We start from the raw sequence: 7,739 nt of genomic DNA on the forward strand, positions 1-7,739 counted from the left end.
AATCCTCTTGATATGAAGTTACATGTCTTCTTGCCTTGGCTGCATTTAACCTTTTTCACTTAGCACCTTTGTTTTTCCCTCTAATCCACCCTATAAACCATACTCTAGTGAGGGTACTTGATATGCCAATTGTGTCCTCTTACTTCTTGCCTCGAGAACTTTCAGTGGCTCCATATTACTTCTAAGATTAAATTTCAGCCACTCCTTCTGAATTTCAGTGTTTAACAGTCTGATATATCTAGTTGGCCTTGTTTCTTCATATTTTTTAATACTGGTCCTTTACCTCACAGAGGAAATAGGAAGATGGTGTTCAGGGTGTGCCCTAAACATTTCATGCTCATGTTTCCACTATCAAATTTTACTCCATTTATTTTCCTTTCAGAGGCTGACACGACTCTTTCCTTACAATGCAGATACAAAGGTGGCCACATAAGTAGTGAAATCAGAGGCAGCCCGGCCAGCTTTCAGCCAGGAATCTGCCTCGGGGAGGCTGATCTTTGGTTGTGCTTGCCCTATGATTTTAATTTTTTTCTTTTATTCCCACCCTCTCTTGAAGCCAGTGGCTAAAAATTTTCCAGAAGCTGTTCTTAATCTTTATCCTTACCCTTACTGTTTGGAAGCTGACCCTTAAGCCTGTTCCTGCCTTTGCAATCTGACCCTGTCTCTGCTGTGACTTGTCGGTAGTCATTTATTTTTGTCCTGGTCATTACTTCCAGACTTCATCATGTCCATTTTGATGCCCCTCCCTTAGACTGTTACAAACCACTAGTGCTTATGCGAGAGGCCACATGCCGTAGCACAGGCTCTGTAACGGAGCTATCTGGGCTTGGAGCCCAGCAATACAGCGTGCTGGCTGTGTGACTGAGGCACGTTACGTGGCCACTCCATGCCTCAGTTCTCTTATCTGTAACGTGAAGCTAGAATAGGACCCCCCCTTAGGGCTGTTCTTATACTCACTAGTACAGTGCTTAATTATTCTTCTCACCTTAGCTGGTCTACCTCCACGGAATCCAATCACCAACACTATTGCTCTTCATTAAAACTCCTGACCCTTTTTTGGGCTTGGCCAGCCCATGAGCTGGATTGACTTTTTTTTCAGTTAAAATTTGCATCTGCCCTCTTTTTCTTTGATTTTTATCTCTAGCCCCATAATCTTTGATTTCTATCACCCACGTGGATGGCCACCTTTTCTGAAATGTCTTGGTCCTCACTGAGCTAGCCACCTATTTTGATGTCAGATCTTGTACTGATTAGCACTGTCACTTAACCAGTTGTTACTTCTATAGCTTAATCTCTGCAACCAAATTTAAAACTTGTAGGTGCAAAGAATCAAAGATCATCTTTTGAAAACATTTATAACCTACAGAACAGTAGGTTTGTAACAATAATGTTTGACTGAATTATTTTAATGACTACACTTCTCTTAAAGAGCATAGAAGACTTCCAGGATGGTTTTGGGGGTATTGGCTTTAGAAGACAATGCTTGATAGACGAAAATATCCTGATTGCCAGTGTCCCATATGCTTCTCAAGAATGAAGTATTGCTGGTCTGAAATATCTGAAGACAGGAAGAAACTTCTTGGCATCACTGTCTGTGTCTTTAGGAATAAGTGAACTCACTTACTCATAGGCTCTGTACAGACACAGCCTCCAAACTGAAAAAGGCTATAAAGAAAAAGGATTATGATAAAAGCAAACAAACCAAGTGAAGTATTTAGAGTGCTAGACCCAAAGAGTCTGACCTAGGAGATGACTTCTGATTGAAGTTCTGACTCATTGGGCAGATCATCTTTCCCCTTTGGGCCTCAGCTTCCTGATGAAAATCTGGGCTAGATTTTGTCTTGGTTTTCTCTATGTGAAGTTTTTTTTTTTTTTTTTTTTTTTTAAACCAGGGTTTTGCTTTACATTTTATCTTTATTTTTGTACTTTTTCTTGTGAGATTACCTTTGAACCTTGAGACAAACTGGTTCACTAAACCAGTTTCTCCCCCATCTCAACCAATGACACCACCAACCACAACTGGGTAAGCCAGAAATCTCAGACTTGTTGATTCTTCCTCTTGTTTTCTCCTCCCATCCACTCTGTGAGTGAATCCTATCAGTTTTTCCCCAAATACAGATCCCAAATTTATCTTCTAGATCTCAGACCTATTCATTTCCTTCTCTCTCTCCTACTATCAACTTAATTCAAGCAACAACTTTTCATTTATATTATTGAAATAGTCTTCTTGGTGGTCTTCACATTTTCACTTTTGTTCCACTTCCAACCTAGTCTCAGCACTGCAGCCAGAAATATCTTGTAAAAACATAGATTTGATGACACTTTTCTAGTGTGTCTATCATTGACATTGTTTAGAGTTGCCAGGGCACGGTAATAATGGAAAGCAGCCTTTGCCACTGCTGTCTTGATGAGACGTTAGGGGGAGCTTCATTGGGGTGAGCCAGTGTGTATGGCCCTTCTAGCCACTGTTTTCAGGCAATTAAACAATATATGGCTATTAAGAGTTGAATTGTATCCCCCAAAAGATAGATTGAAGTCCTGGCCCCAGTACCAGTGAATGTAATCTTATTTAGAAATAGGATATTTGCAGATGTAATCAAATTAGAATGAAATCAGTACTGGATTACAGTGAGCTCCAATCCAGTATGACTGTTGTCCTTATAAGAGGAGGAGAGACTAAGACACATAGGAATAAGGCTATGTGGTGATGGAGGCAGAGATTGGAATCATGTATCTATTAATGAAGAAATGCTACGGATTGCCAGTAACACCAGATGCTAAGAGAAAGATATGGAATAGATTCTCTCCAAGACCTTCAGAGAGAGGAGATGGCCCTTCCAATACTTTGATTCCAGACTTCCAGCCTATAGAACTATGAAAGAACAAATTTCTTTTGTTTTAAGCCACCCAGTTTGTGGTGAATTGTTACAGTAGCCCTAGGAAACTAAAGCAGTGGTCCTGCATCTTCTGCCAGGGGATCTTGATCACACTGGTAAACAGTAGTCTTGGTTCATCATAGCCCAAATGTGCAAGGGGAAAAGGGACTGAAAGGCTCCAAAGATCTTAGTGTGTTTGCTTGGGAGCTCTTCCACAGGAAAAATAGACTCCTGAAGATTAATTGCTGCAGACATTCTGTGCTTTGGACAGATTTGCACTTGTCTCTCCCCACAGAAGTCTATGCACTAAGAAAGGTCCAAGCTGAGGAGGAATTCCCCCAAAGAGACTTATAAGCACCAGGGACCTCTGGAAAACAAACAGGGAGAGGGTTAGAGCTGGAGACCAAAAAGATCTCTGAACTTCTTGTTATTGCTTGAATGTTGGGGAGGGGTACAAGCACTGTATTTAGAGGATGTATCATGGATCCTCATTTGCACTTTAAGTTGTGGCAGGAAGCTCTGGTTTTGGTACAACTTTGTTAACATGGAGCACAGGAAATCTGGAAATGAGTCTGCATTAATCGGAATTAGCTAACTTAAATATAAGAATCAGAGAATACTTTACAAGCAAAAAATGATAGCTACATTGAATTTCTTGCTATTTGTAAAACTAAACAACCACCCATGTTTTTTGTCCTGAGGTACGATAATAACTAGATTTTAGCATTTTCTGTTCTGATTTATATGGTTGTTCTATTTATTATATAAAAAGTATCAGGATACTCTATCTTCTTTTTCCATATGATGATCTATTTTGAAATTTAAATATTACAAATGTATATATAAATACACACACACACACACATACAGTTGACCCTTGAACAACGCGAGTTTAAACTGTACCAGTCCACTTAGACACGGATTTTTTTTCAATACTAAGTACTACAGTACTATACAGTCTGGGATTGCTTGAATCTGCAGGTGCAGAACCACGAATATGGAGGAACAGGGTGTACAGAGGATCAATTATAAATTACATTCAGATTTTCAGCCGCAGGGAGGGTTGTCTTCTCTAACTCACCACATTGTTCAGGGGTCAGCTGTATGCAGTAATCCTCAATATTGCATAGAATGTCCTTTTAGGGTTTAATTCTGTATACTTACAAATATACATATAATGTTCCAATATAAAAAGCATATTTACATGTCAGTTACTGTGGTTTTTTTTTTTTTTCTGTTTTAATCACCCAGGATGAAGAAAACTGTATGTAGAGTTAAATATCTCATTTGATTTCTATTCTATTCAAAAAGAAATCCATTTATTTATGAAATAACCCAGTTTTGAATTCTCTAATCTTCTCTATTGCTAGATCTTGGAAGAAATAAAATGAACCATGAAATAGAAGAGAAAGTAGAATTTACACCACAATAGTGTGTTCATATTTTATCAGAGCTTGCCTATACTTCTGCTGATATATTTTCCCCCCAGCTTGGCATTTTAAAGGCTTATTTTAAATTTATCTCTCCTGTATTAACAGGTGATAAGTGGCCAACTCAATGTATAGAAACTACCGTGGCTACTTTCATCTGGTATTTTCTCTTAAAGGTAATTGGATTTCTGGGGGCCTAGACACATAAAGATTAGAAATCATGCTGGCAGTTCTATATGAAGCCATCTCAATTTATCCTTTCAACACATTTTTTGTGTGTGTCTAAGTACAAGTGTATCCCTACAGCTATCTGAAAACGAATTCAGTTTTTAAGTTAACTGAATTTTATGCCTGAATATTCCTTTTAACTTACAAATAGAAGTCCTTTAAAAAAAGTGATTTGCAACTGCTCCATGTTCTCAAAAAGAGCAGAAAACACTTAGTATGCCTTCGTAATCCATGGCACACACAGTCTTGACTTTTGATTCTTCAAAGTCTTGATATTTCACAAGCTTTAGTTCCTATTCTTTTTTTTTTTTTTTTTTCCCCATGCACAGAACTGACGAAAACCATTGTGTTGGTTCTTGCCGTTTGGTCTTCAGCTTTTCTCAGCTGTGCTTATTTGTTATTGAATGATTAAGGATGGCTCTTTCCTACCAAAAATGCTTCTCAAGTTAAACAGTTTTTTCCTAAATTCTTGCTCCAGGCTACTTACTTCTGGGTTCAGTGTTGTTACAGCTTGCTGAGCATTCCAAAGGGCTGGTGTCCAAGTTAGCCAAGGTTTTACAATGTTGACCATGTTGACCTGAATTCTTTCCAGATGCATTTTTGCATACTTTCAACAAGAGTGGTTATTTCTCATCAAAAGCCTCAAATCTGATATGTATATATAGAAATATCAGGACACAATTATCTTTTTTTTCTTGGTGAAATCTTGATCTTAGCATTTTACCCTCCCTTCCTAGTTTGCAATCCGACCTTTGGAAGTTAGCAGAGAGTGATAGAATAATGGCTCATGAGAAGCAATGGGACATGGCAAAAACAATCCCTGGAGTGAAAGTAGGGAAAGCTGGCACTAGGTGGGTATTGACCACTAACAAGCTTGAAGGACTCTGGTATATGACTTTGTGAGTATTCCTTTGTCATCTATAAAATAAAGGTGTTGGATCAGGTGATTTATATGGGGCTTTCTTGCCGTCTGATATTCCCTAACCCATGACAATAGTTAATGTCTCTAGAGAGAAATGGGGGGTAAAAAAATTCCTGAAATTTACTCAGCTTATTTACTCCTAAATTTTCCCAAATTCTGAGTTGGAATATCTTGGGTAAATGCTGTAAGCAACTAGATTTCCCTTGACTTATGAGAAATGCACAAAAGTTGACCTTCCTTAATATAATTATTAGCAAAAACATATAAATGACACACTGGAATGTCAGAAATCAATAGCTTCATTTTTCATGTGCATGAATGTTTCTTATTAAGATTAAAATGTTCAACAGATATTATCTCATTTGTTCTCACAACAACTGGGTGAAGTAGATGGTAGTAGTAATCCCATGCCAATAAGTGGAATCCTTTTAGTAACTTTCTTTGGATCCTTTTGGCTTTGGGCCTATTAGATAATTTTACTCAGGTAAATGAATTCATGAATAAGGTTGAAAAAAGGCAGGACTATTAGCAACATCTTATATAATTGGGAAATTTTATGACATCTGAGTGATTCATTCAGAGTCAGATAGCACATGGATTATTAAATCAATGTCACCAAATGGACCTTTCAATGCTTTGGGTATGACTGCAGAAAAATGAAGATGGGGCAGGAAGTGGAAAGTAGATTTGAATAGGAGGGGTGGCAGTTATTAAAGAAGGCTGTTAAGGATCCTAAATTCTATTTGCATGAGTGTTCTGTAGGTTTGTCATTAGTTCATATATTAGTTCATTCAAAAATATTTCTTGAGCTTATATGTACTATCTTCTGGGTATCGTAGGGAATAGGGATACACCAGTGAAGAAACCAGATACATTCTGGTGGGAGATAGGGGAAAGAAACTTTATAAATAAAAAGCAAATTAATAAATATGATTATTTAGATTAAGATATATATTAACAAATACTACAAAGGCCGTAAAACTAAGTAATATGATCCAAAGTGACTGAGGTGAAGCCAGGGGTGGCTATGTTAATGAGGTGCAACCCTCTCTAAAGAACTGACTTTGGAGATGAAACCTAAATGATTAGAAGGAGCCAGTCACAGGAACATGGAAGAGGAGCATTCCAGACAGAGGAAAAGGCAAGCGCAAAGACCCTGAGGTAGGTAGAGTTCAGAATGTCTGAGAACAAACCACAAGGCCAGAATGATTAGAGCAGAGGAGGTGGGGCCCTGGGAAGACAGAAGGCCTTGTAGGCCAGGGCAAGGAGTTTGTATTTCAAGTGTAATGGAAAGCTATGGGAGGATTTTAAGCAAAGGAGTGGCATGGTCTGATTTACATTTTTAAAGAGCTCTGTGAAGAATGGATTACAATTATGGAGGAATAAGAGTAGAAGCAAGAAGACTGTTACCTTAGTCCAGATGGAAGATAATGGAGGTTTGAATTTGAGTAGAAACAGGGGCTTTCCAGGAGAGAAATTTAGGCCTGATATTTAGATTAATGGATCAGAACAAAGAGGGAAAAAAATGGACCCTGAATCACTGAATTATTACGCTCTGAAGATAGAAAACTAACAAGGAACAGAGGAAAAGAGGGGCACCAGGTTCTGAAGCACAAAAACTTCGGGGAAATTTCTTGAGTTTCCCTTAGCAGAAATACTGTAAGTTAAGAAAACCAGATTTCCTTCAGTAAAATAGAATCTGTCGTCACCCATGCAACTGGTCATTATTGGCAGAGGAGGAGTGTGACGAGCAGGAGGAATCACACCTCATACTATGAATGATAATTGGCTTGAAATTCAAGAACCACAGACAAAGATAGTTTTGATTGTGTCCCACATATGTGACTATCGAGTTAGAATACAAAAATAACACAAGGAAAAGAGTGCAAAGATCTGTAGATCAGAAGCCCAGCAGATCTGACCACTAATTCACTGGGTGACTTTGCACAAGTCCCTTCTCTGTAAACCTTACTGTGAGATGGCAGCTTGGACTGAGTTCTCCCTAAGGAATTTCCTAAAACTTCCCCATTGATTAATTTCAAATCAACACTTTTTCTTTCCAAAAACATACTATCTAAAACAGTTGTTCTCCATTGGAGCAATTTTGCCTCTCAAGTGACAGTTAACGATGTCTGGAGGCAAGTTTAGTTGTCACAATTGGAGAGTGAGGGTGGATTTCTACTGGCATCTAGTGAGTAGAGGCCAGGGATGCTGCTCAATATCCTACAATACACAGAAAAGCATCCCCTACTGCCTGCCCCTACATACACACAACAATGAATT

The 7,739-nt window shown here is 38.4% G+C and overlaps 1 protein-coding gene across 19 annotated transcripts in view; it reads left to right on the plus strand.

Annotated features, from left to right (window-relative positions):
• The window catches only part of TMC1 (transmembrane channel like 1), a 310,690-nt gene that overhangs the window by 106,891 nt on the left and 196,060 nt on the right, over window positions 1–7,739 (plus strand). The window lies entirely within an intron of this gene.

Source organism: Camelus ferus, chromosome 4 (genome assembly GCF_009834535.1).
Source record: "Camelus ferus isolate YT-003-E chromosome 4, BCGSAC_Cfer_1.0, whole genome shotgun sequence".
NCBI classification, from domain to species: domain Eukaryota; kingdom Metazoa; phylum Chordata; class Mammalia; order Artiodactyla; family Camelidae; genus Camelus; species Camelus ferus.